Source organism: Scatophagus argus, chromosome 20 (assembly GCF_020382885.2).
Source record: "Scatophagus argus isolate fScaArg1 chromosome 20, fScaArg1.pri, whole genome shotgun sequence".
NCBI lineage: Eukaryota > Metazoa > Chordata > Actinopteri > Scatophagidae > Scatophagus > Scatophagus argus.
This window is the reverse complement of record NC_058512.1, coordinates 3566245-3581096: the sequence shown is the minus strand read 5'-3', so window position 1 is coordinate 3581096 and position 14852 is coordinate 3566245. Positions and strand designations below refer to the sequence as shown.

Below are 14852 nucleotides of genomic sequence, written 5' to 3'. Positions count from 1 at the left end.
AAAATGCCAACCTGAACGTTGATTGGATTTCACTTTTCAGCAGAATGATGTGGGAAGGTTGGCTTGTAAGGAATCTACCCACTGAATTAATGGTGCTAAAACATGCTTGAACCAAAGTTCCATGACCTGCTTTATATGTAAGTGAATACAACAAAAATAAGAAAGGAAGAAAGAAAAAACACCCACCCACGTCTAGGCTATTTTCTGCACGCCGCCACCATAAAGGCCTGAATCACATCATCAAATCACACAGGCAAGAAAACAATCTAGCACCCAAACAAGCAGTCCAGTAAATAAAATAGTCTGACGCACGGAATGAGCAGCCTTGGGATGGTGAAAATCAATTAAGTCGGAGGTCCGTTGGGCGTTTGGGGAGGGGGGAGAGGGGGTCTGCTGTTCCTTCCTGATAAGAACATTTCTGTGCTTGATTTGGTTATGCCAAGAGAAGATTATTGCCTGGCAGGAGTAGCAGTAGGCCTTACTCATTAAGTGATGGGTTATTGCCAGTCCTCAGCACCAGAGCCAAGGTTTTAGTACATTGTAATTGGGGCTGGGTAAACACTCAAGCACACTTGGAATCTTGGCCTGCTTTAGTTTAGCAAATTACCTGTTTTATCAAAGATTAGTTATTAAGCTTGATCCTTTTAATGGCAGATCTTAATTCATCAGATGTGCAATGCTGAGACATGTGGTGATGCTTCAATGACGGTACGGATTTTACAAAAGAATGAAAAGAGGCATGTTTTATCCCTCAAAAGAATGAGATATGGGTCATTACATTGGCTTCCCTGTTGCTGTTAGCTATTGTTTTCTTTCAAATGATTTGTGGGATTTGGGGACTTTTTTTGCAGCAGGGTTTGTTTGAACCAGCAGAGAATCCATGGATGGATCGCACTGCCAAACAAGCTGTCCATTTGTGGTTCAAGATGATAACTGGTCTCACATGAGGTAACAGTAGCTTAGTTATACTTTTCTGTCATTTATATCATTTCATGTTCAAACATTTTGGCCTTAGTGTGCTGTAAAAATATGCTCTGAGGGACAGTGAGTGAGGAAGGACCAGCTGTGAAGCAGACTATGAAAACTAGGGCCAAACTATAAACTCAATTCAATCAGGTTGCTGTAAAAACAACAAGACTAGACTTCAGAATGGGAGTATGTACCCTCAAGCCCATAGGTATGATCTTGGTTTGCCCTTCAAAACGTGTGGTTGAAATGGTTTGGTTTCAATAACGACACAAGTGCACCACCCCAGGTCCCAGAAATGAAAAAGCCTGTCATGTGTAATTGGTGTGTGCGGCATTGTGCTGAGCCACGGGGACCCAAAGTAAATACAACCTGACAGTGTGAAAAAAGAGAGGGGGGGGGGAGGTTCTTTTGATCCCTTATTCATCTCTCCCCTGTCACTGATAAGGCTGGCTTGGTTGGACGATGGAAGGATGATTTTCCCTGAGGAGAGAGAGCGAGGGGCTACAGTACAGAGTCACAATACAGACTTGGGGAGACAGAGACAGACGCACAACGGGTGAAATCCAAGAATAATGCTAAATGTGAGCGATTATAAAAGCATTTTCTTGTGGAAACGCAGGGCAAAAGCTGGAGAGGATGAACTATCTTTCTTACTGAATAGAGTGTCTCACATAGTGAATTTATGTGAAGAGCCTCCACAGTGTTTGTTCTCTTTCCTCCTCACTCTAAGGCTTATAAAATAAGCACTTTGAATCAGAAAATTTGACAGTAATGCTTTCTTTCTTCTTTTTTCTCTCTCATGTGTCCCACTGGTGTTGAATGCACCGGAGTATTTAATGTGCAAACAGCTTTCTTTAAATGAAAAGTGGAAGAAGTGTGTGTGTGTGTGTGTTAAGGAAGAAAATAGACAGAAAGAGAGAAAAAGGAAGGAGTGGAGAGACATGGCTGTTCATTCAAGCATAATTCCATTACAGTTGGTGGCTGCTGTGAAGAGGAACCATTAGAGGTGTAATCGGGATGGATGGATGAGAATGAGGACCTAGACAATGAACAAGGGGAGATATATGCTTGATGCTATGATTGAACCACAGTCCTTGACCCAGTGGGGCAGGACTATAAGAGGATGTAATGACATCTGTCAGTTAGGGTAATAATGACATCAGTATTTCTTGCTCTTGATTTCTTTTTCTCACTGCACATCTTCTGTCTTCCCACCTCTCACCTTCTTCCATCTCCTCCTGTCTCTCTACCTTGTTTTCTCCATCCTCTTCCAATTGGGTCCCTAGAGGTGATGAACAATTCAAGCTCTGTCTTAAAAAGCATGCAAGGTCAGTTGTTAAAATAGTAGTTACACATAAAAATTTGGTTATTTGGTTCTATTTTTATTAGCATATATCAGTACTGGAAAAAACAGATCTTTTTAAAGTCAGAATACAACGAAAATGCTCCCTTTCAATTCTAAATTTGACATTAAAAATATGACTTAAGCAAAAGTGCAAACACATTATCAGCAGTGTGTACTTAAAGTTTCAAAAGTAAAAGTTTCCGCAAACACCACTTTGTGTGCTATATCTCATAGATCATTGTATCTGATATCAAAGTAGGTTTTTACTTTTGTAGGACAAGCTGGAGGAATTTTACTTTTTATACTTTTGGGCAGATAAATCTGTGAAAAAAACCCAATCTTATAAAACCATCTCTGTTTAGAATTCAGGTGAAGTTTTCTTAAAGCAAGTAAAACAAAACTCTTAAATGTAGTGGAGTACAGAGAAGCATAAAATGGAAAAACTCAAGTCAAAGTGCACAACTAACTAATAACAACAACTTAAAGAAATACTCCAGCAGTTTCACATTTCAGAATAATAATTGGAGACTTGCAAAAGATAAGTTCCCAAACATTAGGGTCAGAACTGCGCAGCAGAGGAAGCGCCAACTTGACATTAATCTGCAGAGTTGAGCTACGAAAACACTGATCCTAAATGTCCCATGATGCAACTCAACAACGTTTCATGAGGCTTACTATGCACAGTAAATACTTGTGTCTGTCAAGCTTAATGCCCTCAGTTTGTGAGGTGGCCTTACTGTTAACCCCTAATGATCGTTACCAGAATTTTTTTGCAAAACTTTACAAAGCAGAAGAAACTGTACAAATATAATACTTATCATGTAGAGCGAACTGATGTGTAAGATCAGTGTAATGCTCCTTAAAGTATGGTTCAAACTACACAATTTCACTTCTCTGTTGCTAAAGAAATTCTGTCTGTCATATAAAGAAATATAAAGAATAAATAAAAGAATATACAGAAACCACTCGACATTCATTAAGACACTTATTTTGTAGTAAGTTGAAAAGAAGATAAAATAACAACAGTGATACTTTTTCAATGAAATACAGTTGTATTTGGTAGCTTGTTATAGATAACAGAAAACATCTTATTAAATAAAACAGCAGGGAAAGCAAACACATCCTTCTCTATAATGCAAAAAATTAATTGTAACACTGAGAAACCCACAGAAACAATTTCATTGCATCAGAATTTTTCAATATGCACTGCTACAAAAAGGAGCTGTTGTGTTTTAAACAGCTCTGTACCATCTGAATCCATGGATACCATCCGTAAATTTTAGGTGTATATCCTACATCTAATGGACATGTTAAAAGCCCTTGACTTTCCCTAACATTGCGAAGTGGTTAAAGCAAGATGTGGTATGTTAAAAGCAATCAATCCACACTCTGAAGACCCCTTGGGTTCCATGCCGGTGCTCTATTTTCTCCCCCAGACATGGTGCTGAATCTAAACCGAAGCTTGGGTTATTCGAAGCCCTATTTCAAGTGGAGTTACTTGGTAGCCTATTATGTTTCTAGGAAGGCGGTCCTTTTCCCAAAGACCCGGTGAGGTCAGGCATTATGTTCATGATTACAATTATATATATTCCTCTCATTTTGCTCAGGGAGTGATTGCATTCATCAGCTGTCACATTTCCTTACTTGAGTAGGTATAAAAGCTGGTACGCTGCTTTTGTTCCTCACCTCCTGCCATGCAGCACCTTGGGAGCTGAAGCAGATATGCATGGTTTGATAAAATGGTGTAAGAATTTCAAGCCTAAACCCAAATCAGTCAACTAAGTAGCAGGATCATGTTGCCCAGGACACTGCAAAACCAGGTACTATATACAGACTATGTGCTGTTTACACAACCGTATTGCTGGACGGATGTTAACGCTGAGCATTGAATGATTCTGCAAAGCCCCATCACAAAAAAATTCAGTATGACCCATTCTGTGTTTCTTTTAAGGTCTAAAAAGTAAGTAGAATACATGTTCTTCCTCATAAACCTCATCACAGTGTAGATAGACTGAGTAATACAAGAATACACTGAATAATCCAAAAGCATTTGGCAGGAATGTGTATCACATCACCTGTGTGCTCATAAACAAGCAAAAAAGGGGACCCGCTCTTGAAAACATTGCTCCATAGCACTAACAAAAGGGTACCTATAAGATGACAATATAGTAGAGGTTGGGCAGCTAAAACCTGTGATTAAAGTTGGCTCAGCCTCCTGCATCAAAGTGAGACAAGCTACACCCTGACTTCCACACACTGAACGTTCCCCCTTGCACAACACGCTGCATTTGGAAGAAAACTGTAAGTGTGAAATGGACCGATATGGACATAATTCCTCGGGGCACTGGGCTGGTTCATAGACAGACAAATATGGATGAAGGCGTTTCAAATATAGCTGCTCACACTGTGACTGATTCATGTGAGGATCTCAGTCCAGTGGCTGTCCACAATGCTTCAGCTGGGGGTACACAGGCATCAATACCAGATGACTCATTCGCAGCTGGCAACGGAGCCGTGAACAAAGTGGTAGTTGGGTAGTGGGTAGAGTTACTTGGTACAGTTTTCCACCACAGACTGACTCATTTGGCTGTAATCCACTGCTCCAGGGCAGCTGTCTTACCTTCACAGATTGATGAGTTCTACTCACATCTAATGACATTTGCTAAGAATTGCTGTCTGCGAGTGAATAAAGACTTTGGAATACACACACACACACACACACACACACACACACACACTTACTGTAAATAAATAGTTGTATTTATACAGCACATGGATGAGGACCAGTAGGCCTATATAGTATTAGTACACAGAAACACTATATGTTGAGTCACCACATGCTTAATAATGATAAACAGAATGCATTATAAAAGTGTTTGGCCTCTTAATTAATAGTAATGCAAAAGGAACACCAGACACTCTCTAATGTAAGGATATATTAATGACGCTCATGAAAATTCTTTAAAAGTGTGGTAATTATACTGTTTAGAGTAAAGTGGAAATTCTATTGTCTGATTTGATGCCCAACAGAGTAAATATTCATGAGTTCTTACAAATAGCTAATGGTGGGATTCATCTTTAACCAAACAGTCCTCATGAAAGAAAAGACTGATGAAAGATACTGGTTAATAAGGCTTCACTCAGCGTGAAGATGAACAGGCTTAATGCAGACTATTGTTGGGCTGTGATACATAATAATTCAGTTATGAAGCACATTTACAGCCAATCCCCTTCATTCAGTACAATATTTAGTACTGAGCTCTAAATATTTCATTGTAACTTTAAAGTACAAATGTGGCAGAAAACAGCCTTTCGTGCTTTTCAACTCAATGTTACACCAGGATACTTCAACATATACAAACATTATAATAATTTACAGGGAAAAAAAGTGCTTAATGTCAGCAATGTATAAAGATTTTCTTACTCTGTAGTTTACTTGCATACACAAGCCATCTTTCCACATATGAAACATATTTCAGATGTGTTGGTTAAGCATTATTTGTGTTTCACGTTGAATAATAACACCACCTGCAGTCTTTTTAAAATGGAAATTTATGTGTTGGTCCAATCGTAATTGTTCGATGACGCAAAATCGATTTTTCATTGTTGATTTTGAAATGCTCACAGTATGTTAGCCTGATTTGCTCTTCAGAGTCTAAAACCGAATGTGCACCTCACAACTGAAAACACTGCCTACAGTCGTCACTCCAGGGCTCCTCTTGCTTAATTCAAGTGAGTAATGTCACTTGCAGAAATGATTATTCCCTTTGCTGGTAATGTGAGTCCTGTTTGCAGCTCAGGCTGGAAGTGGGGAAAAATGCAGCGGGTGCTGTCACAGCTGTGGCTGCAGAAGGGAAAGCAAATCATGAAGGTTCATGTCAAATTTTTCTTTTTTGTTGTCTTATGAAAAAGAAGCCGTAGGACTTACTGGCAATAAAACAAACACTTCCATTCTTTTGGGTTTGCTAACAGGATTTGCAGGCCGAAAACGTCTCTGATACTGTGATTTCACCCAAGTCCAAAGTGACATTTTGATGCAGTTTCTATATCATATAAAAGAACCTATAGTTGTTCATTTGGAGGATCTCCCCCTGCACCTACTTCCTGCTGGTGAGCCCGTGATCATATTCAGCAGCTGAGCCTCACACTACGTGGATGATGTCACATGGGAGGAAACCTAAGAAAAAGGTCAAAGTTATTAACACACTGGGACTCCATGGATCACAGCGGTCCTTGAGACAATTATGAAGGTTGACATGTCTAAGCCACCTGTCCAACACTCACACAAGCCTGTGGTGCGTCATGATAATCCCTCTCAGTTTGTTCGTCCGCGATGTGGTGAGTCACTGATGGTCTATTTTCTAAAAGTCTTATTGTTCTGAATGATATGAACTTCCTTTGTCTTTCTCAGAGTTTAGTTTGAGTCTGTGTGCTGGAAATGTCACACTCTTTGATGCGTTGGAACGTTGTGAGCTGCTTGTATGGAGTTTATTTGTTGTTACAAGTTCTTTACTGTGAGTGATAAATGCAGTTAAATCTGTATCTGTAGCCAGTATAGTGTAACATTGTGCCATACAAGCTTCATTTATCATGTAAAAAGGTATCGGCTGGCTCGTGATGGGCTGAATTCTGTTTAGTAATAGGATGCTGCAGCCAATCTGATGGGATTGTAAAAGAATAAAATGGAACCAGTGAAAGTCAAGGGCAATTTTTATGTGCATGAATTTTAATGAAATAACACACCTACCTAAAAGGCTCATTGCTGAATGTCTGCAGCTTGTGGTGACAAATTACAACTCTTCAAGCTTATTTGAAAATGTAAAAATTTGGGACATTTAGCCATTTAGTAGCTCAACTGACCAATGATATCCCAGCTGAGAAACCAGTGCCACAATGACTTCTCCGTCCTTACATCTCATCCATGTATCCCTCTCTTTAATCATGGGAGGAGTCAAAGAGGGAGAAAGGGATCGCCAGGGAGTAAGAAATCAGGGAGAGAAGTGCCGTATCCTAGAATCAAAAACCTTTTCAAGTGCATCCACTCAAATCACTATAAAGAGTATGATCAAGGACAAGTCTGCTGTTACTCTATTTTTTTCTAATTGCCAACAAAACCCATAAAAAAGGAGACTCAAACCAACAATGTGTTTGTCTGTCTCTCGATACTCGAGTTCCCTACCCTGACTGAGGCACTCAGCCCCAGGCCCAGTGGCTCCTCCTCAAGATGTAAATCTTTAAAAACAAGTCACAAACACTTTCATTTTCTACCAAGTAGGGTTTTGTTTGTAGTTTTAGTGGATGAATACACATTTGATGTTTTGTATTTTTATCATTCAAATTTTATATAATTTAATTTACTGAAAACGTTCATGTATCCGTTTCTAAGTTCATCAGTAAACCTTTTTTTAGGGGCTTTTTGCATCTTTGAAAACAGCAAGTGCAGAGGAAGGAACCAAAGTCATCTATACAAGTCATGTATTTGTTATCATCTTTGTGTTCATTCCCACAACACACAGTGTAATGTGATACAGCACTTCAACTGGAGAAATCTGTTCAAGTGTTTCACCCCAGTGTTATGTGCTTCAACAAGCACCTGGACCTCATATCCTGTGATCAATATCACAAGCTGTGAAGTATTGCTATGGCTGAATTAATAATATGGCTTCTTTGTAAAATAATGCATGACCCTCTGCAGAAAAAAAGTAATGGCCGCATACAGGTGAAAAACAGGCTCCGAGTGAATCAGCCCACCTCATTACAAATCATGCATAATGTATCTTAGGTGGGGTCATACAACTCTGTTTTCTTGTGTGTGTGTGTGTTTGTGTGAAAGTGCCTGTTTGTATGTTGTTTTTATCTGACCTGAAACATGCTCTTGAGAGGTGCAGTGGTATATTCAGTGATGCCCTGCGGCCTTGAACCTAATTGGTCTCAGAGCTCATGTCACCTCACAAATTTTAACGTAATTTACGGCGGCTAACCACTCCCTCAAAAGGGCTTTGGGGGGAGCGGATGGAGGGACACGCTCTCCAACTTTCATCACTGTGTTAGTATTTGCCTTTGATTTAGTTTGCCCCCTCCTGACCTCTCATTTCCCAGTGACACATTTTGATCAATATGTAAGACAAATGTTAACCTTGACTCGACCTCCTCTGATCCTGCGAGGTGCATGCACTGCAGGAATGAGCTCGTTCGGACAGATGAGGGAGTATACTTGTATATCTGAAGGTGTATTTTATTTGACGCTTTATGGTACACGATTTGAATGAATAGGTGTACTCCAATAAAGCTAAAGGAGAAGGCTCGCCATGGCAATTTAAATAAGAATGACATGTTTGCATCCCACTTCCCGTGTCCTAAAGTAAATGTCACTTAAATTGGTATTGGTATACTTTTTGGCCTTTAATGTGTTTAATTAATTTGTGAAAATTTGGTAGAAAAAATGTCTAACCTGGGGCACTAACATGTTTAAAGTTCACCCTTTGTTAAATGCGTCCTATCATCTACCATATAAGTGCCTTATTATTTTAATGCAGGATGTTAGCGGTATTTTCACAAATATTCTTCACGTTTAGTGATGGTTTCTGCTGTTGCATCTTTACCTAACACATAATTCACTTTGCTTTAAGTGGTAATGTTAATTTAGCCTAATTTAGATAATGGAGACTGGACCCAATTTCTTTTTTTTTTTTTTTCCCCCCTCTTTGGTCACATTAAGTTCTCTGCAGTCATCCCGTCCAAATAGTTAAGTAGCAGGGACATGGAAACACAATGTTCTATATGCTCCCATAACCACATTTTAGTAATAATATGAAAACAAAGGCTTCAGCATATGTGCTGCATTGTCTACCAATATGTATACTGTCTTTTCAATTATAGCAAATTTAGCACGAACACCTGTTTCCTTTACTGCATGTCTCAGTGAGCGTCCAAAGTTTCAGTCAAAGTAGCCTGGTTTCAGACATCTGAGTCTCCACACAGCTCTCATTTGTTGAGCCATTCGGTGAGAGGAATAAAGTATAAATAAAACTAAATGAATAAATGAAGAAAAAAAACAAACAAACAAACAAAAAAAACACATCCCCTGAACCAAAATTTAGTATAAGATGGTATAAGGTATTATAATAAGAAGAAGCACTTTGAGAATTCAACACATCAGGTCACAAATCTGATCAAATCAAATCAAACTTCAAACGGTATGTAACTGGGCATAATGGATATATTATTTTATTACTTTAAACAGTGGCTGAGTGATAGTGGTAGAAAGAGAACTCTTATTTACTGCAGTAACATGTGGAATTATACTATCAAAGTAAAGTAAAGTCACGCCACTAACATTCTTATTTTCATAGTTTGAGTAACTATGATATTTTACTAACCTAAACTTACAGGTTCATAAATCCTTCCAGTGATACTCAAACTGTGTTTATTTCACTACGTTAATCACATGATCATGAAAGTCTGGTGCACCTGTCATTACTTTCTTTCCAGCTGTCATATATTTTGGTCATTTTTGGATGGCGTACAAACCTAAAAAAGCTTCTGGAGTTCTGCTGCATGCAGTCACTGGTGCTGTTAAGCCTGTTGTTCAGGGTTGGTACATATCACCGGGATTTAGACTGACTGCTTGTTGACATCACGTCTGGTTTTCGTTTTTTTCTCGGTGCTGTGGAGGTAGTGGCACCTCTAATGAAGCAGGGCTGCGTAACAAAAATAATGTAATGAATATCAGGCTAATTACTTTTGCTGTTGAGTAATTAGTGATATAATTACTTTTAAAGTGAGTAATGTTTAGTCAGTTGGCCTAATTGATTACATTTTTCAAGTGCTGAATAAGTGACTGTGACTTCTGTCACTGCTTGTATTAGTAATTAGTAGCTAGCGTAAACACACACTCCCTCCGCTAATAGTCTTTAACTCATGTTGAAAGATGAATGTTGTTGCACTTTTTCATGAGCCTTTGTTTTTTTTCCCCTGTGTTTCAAATCATTTTATTTATTCAATAGCTTTGTTTCACCTTTGTTCATGAAATACAAAGGAGAAAAAAAAAATCCCTTACATAATTCAGCATTCGCCAGCCTGTAAAACAGCAGCTCAGAACACATCCAGAGCTGACAGTGACAATATGTCGCTGAAATTAGGCAAGCCTTGTCAAGACTTGTCAGGTAGGGCATCTGTTTCAGCACAGATTTCAGAGGTAATGATTACACTCTGATGATGCACAGCTGTAGGCTATTATCATCAACCCACCAATGCAAAGGAATCCCAAACCCAAGAGAGATACTGAAAAGGAGAATCATCCCAGGCATCCGCAGAGTGGAGACATTTAGGATTCATTTCATCATGAGATCAGAAGCCATCATATAAATACAGCTCTATAGCAGAGCACACAGGGGGTAGCATCTGAGTGAGCTGCAGTCTGGCAGATTGTGAGAAACGAAAGAGCTCAGAGAGCTGAGAAGAAAGGAAGAAAGTAAAAGGTGCGAGGGTGAGCAAGAGGTTGGGCCCACCTGCTGGCTGGACTGTGGAGAAGTGGTCAGTGTAATCAGTTACTGACCTTTTAAAATTAATTCACTCCTGCATCACCTCAACTTTGAATGCTCAAATGTTTTTTTAACCACAGATCAAATGCTCTTTAACTTTATTACTCTTTAACAGGTAGCTGCATATGAATCCAGAATCTGATTCTGGCATCAGAAGCATTCAGATGCCCTTTGGTGCTCATTGGGTAACAAGCACCAAATCTGACTTTTGGGAGTGCAGATCCTTTCCACCTTTCCGTTACTTTCCAACACCGCTGATGTCTGATGGAAACTGTGACAGAAAATTCTGATTTCACATGACGTTTACAAAGCTGTCGGTGAGTGTTTTCATGCCAGTCTTTTCACATTCATTCAGCTGTGTATCTTTACAAAGAAATCTTTCTTTCCCCTCCACGTGCCCCCTGAACAGGCCGAGTGATTCAGAAAATACATGGATGTTTATTCCCATCTACACTGGTTAAATTTTAATGGAATAATATTATATCAACCACCCTACTTCATCATCTGCACTTTAGGAACATCACCAGCTGTCAATCATGCAACGCTTCCTGGACTGCTGTGAAGATAAGTCCTCTCGTTCATGTCAACCTGCTGTGCTCCGAATGAAAAGACCTCTCTGTCTGTGCAAGAAAAACTCCTCAGCACAGCATTTTCTTTTCAATTAGCGCATAAATCACCTTCACCTTGTATAAAGTGTTTCTATATTGCGTCCTCTTAACTTTCATTCATTTGCTGGCAAATTCTCGCTCTGGCTGTGTTATAAATCATGCGTGCTGGATTCACGGTGATCTGTGTTCATGATCTGAGCTGGCTGAGCCTTCACCACACAGCAGGTTCTGATCAGTTCAGCAGGGGCGTTTCACTTATTTCTTGCAGCAATCTAACCCATCAAACTGCATTGCACATTTAATACTAATGCTCTTTTTGAGACTCGCAGCCATCTTTAGCACCTATAAACCTGATGATAACACTTTAATTGTGTAGCTTGTGCTTCGCACGTCTGCCTCAGAAAATGACACATTACTCCTGTATATTCACTATTTATGCTATATTTGTGATTGGTGGCATACTTCTCTTAGATCCTAAATTAGTCTATTTGATGTTCTATTAATAGAGCAGTGGAGAGTTTGACCCATCTGGAACTTAACTGACCACAAACATAAATCTGTAGAATAACAAATTGCCCATGTTTTTGTCAGTGAACAAACGTTAAGCAAACAAGGTAGAATTTATATTTGTTCATATGACATGTAAAACATGAAATACCTCTTTTTCTGGTGTATTGATGAGGGTCACGTCTGGACTTTGTCCTCTTTATCAAATGTGCGTGTGTTTCAGTTGCTGCAAAGGGCTGCTGCTTCACTCCTCTTCTATGTATGGTAATGGGTTTTAACCAGGTCAGAGGAAAAGGAAAAAAAAAATGTAATATTTATGCATGTGAGAGTGGAGTCTGCTAGGACTTCAAAAAAACAAGTAAAACCAATGTTAAGCAAAAAAAAGTATTAAAGTAAGCACAACAAGGGAAAGGAATATTGGCGCCAAATTGCTGAATTGCTTTAACAGAAGTTTATGTTATTCAAAAGACCTGTTTGTTAAGATGGTTTTCCAACCCTTGTTGTTAGGGATCAGGATTTCAGGATCCAGGATTTTACACCAGTGTGGCACTGCTCATGTTCAAGGGCTGTGTGTAAATGGACAACATCAAGTTTGACGTTGCATTAACTTTCCATTAGCTGAAGAGAGGAATATTAGAAAGTGAAAGCTTGACCAGATTGTTTGCAACCGCCACAACGTTAAATAAAGCTGCTATAATCAATGCTTTTACATCAGCGATGAGTCAAATAACTGCTTTGTGTGTCCCAAGTGGTGACAAACCCCCATCGGCTCGCACCCAACTCTGCAGTTCCCCCTCGGCTCTGCAAAGGGTTTTTTCAACTCACTTACTGCTCTCAGCAATTTTGTTCACAGACACAGCAGGCAGCTGTCAGGTAAGAAAGTGACAGGGTTGTGTTCATAGCTTATTTCTGCCTCTCACAAGTGGCCAAAAAATCTGTTAATGCAAATCTAAGCCTAAAACAACCCAGCAGGGATGGATTTTAATGGTAGTGAAATGCAGCATTGATAAAGCAGCTGACCAGCTATGGTGTCAGAAATGAGAATAAATGAGCATTTTGAGATCAATAGTTCAAATTTAAGCTCATTTACCTCTGGGTGAGCTCAAGAGGATCTAAAGATACAATCAATAACTCACCCTCACCTTTTTAAAAATCCTTCCTTGGACATGACAGGGAGACATGACTGCAACACTACATATTTCAGCTGTATCTCTGCTGACCTGCTGAGACATGGAAAGACAATTATAGGAGAAGAAGATGACAAGCTTGTCAGCATGACGGCTCACTGTGAATTCCATTTGTCCTCCAAGCCTTTATTCACCATGAGTCACACCTGATTGAACCTCCACAGGGGAATGAAGAGCAGGCTTTGCAGCAGACTCACTCTTCCTATTTGGCTCAAATCCACATATTGTGATATAGGAGTGCATACACTTGGAATACAAACACAAACACATAAACATGCATACCTGAATGAATATGCACATGAGCTCCAGAGCTTGAATTACCAGAATGTGAGAATGTCACAGAATGGAGGCTTAGCAAGATAACGAGGAACAGAAAAAAGGACCATCTTGGAGAAAGAAGAAAGAGAAACAATAGAAAACACCTGAGGGCACTTTTGACTGAATGTATATGATAGATAAGGCTTGTGGAGCCATTTGTAATTGGTGAGTCACAGACGATGAGTCAGAGTGAGATTCAGGGAGAGTTTGTGGGGAAGTAGTGGAGGTTAGGAAACAAAGAAATGCCTGCAAAGCCAGTAACCATCATACAACAGATCAGTTTTTGCCTGAAATAAACACTTGACACAAGAGCCTCAGATTCTGACTTAAAACACTGTTTTCATTAAACTTAATCGTGTGTGTGTGGTGCAAGTGAGCAGGGGGGCTGTTTGGCAAGAGGCCTGGTTGTCATTCACACTGTTTCTCAAAGGTTAGATTAAAACATGTGAAGGGATCACATATGCAGCTGATTATTTACAAGGAGATTAATTACATATGCCTACAAGGTATTACGGATGACAGACTTCTTAATGTGGGGAGCAGGTGGTGGGCGTTGCATCTTGGTTTTCACAGGGTTAAAACATCAAAGATCCAATTAACCTGTAAATCCAGAGAAAAGCCGCATACACACAGTCAATACTAAACCACTGCAAGTATGCAACATGTTTTCACACTACAGGACATACAGTACAGAGTTCATGCAGTACAATGACTTAAAGCTAATCTCCAATGAAATAATTATTTTAGCAAATTAGCAACAGTTTAAAATTTTAATTATCTCTCTCCATAACTGTCAGCTTTCAAGAGAGCGGGAATAAAACTGCAACTGTGAAAGAAAAAGAACTTTAAAGCGATCAGTATTTCACATAACCAGCTTCCCAGCAGTCGCAGTGCGATCATCAGTCGAAAAGATGAGGGAAACGATCAATGCGTGAAACTCTGGCTGGAAATGTCAGAATTTATCCCACACCTGTATTTTGCAGGCTGTATTCTGTGCTCTGAGACGCACATTCGTGCATATATTATAGATGTTTACAACGGAACTGCGCTCAGCCCCAAAAGCCTGTGGGCTTCGGGGGTCCCAGAGGCTGCCACTGGGACAGCTGTTCTTATAAACTTAACAGGTGTTAGTGGTCTCCGCTGAGAGCCACTCTCTGTTCACACTGCCTGTTTCCCCTTGTTTTCTTCTCTTTATATTCAGGGTGTATCGTATGTTTCATTGATTTCTCTCAATTAATACATCTGCTGCGTCTCATCCAATGTCTTTAGTAGAGCCTAAACATACATGAAGCAGCAGTCAGCTGCTGTTTTGTTGGTTTTTGTGCAGTATAGAAATAAAATATCTAACATGAACAATGAGTGTATTGGAGAGAGA

The 14852-nt window shown here is 39.5% G+C and overlaps 1 long non-coding RNA gene across 1 annotated transcript; it reads left to right on the top strand.

The window, feature by feature from the left end:
* The first annotated feature begins 10578 nt into the window (after window positions 1–10578).
* LOC124051900 lies at window positions 10579–11920 on the top strand. The gene is made up of 3 exons (XR_006841888.1): window positions 10579–10794; window positions 10973–11174; window positions 11373–11920. It is a non-coding gene; the product is annotated as an uncharacterized LOC124051900 (long non-coding RNA).
* Window positions 11921–14852: the final 2932 nt, after the last annotated feature.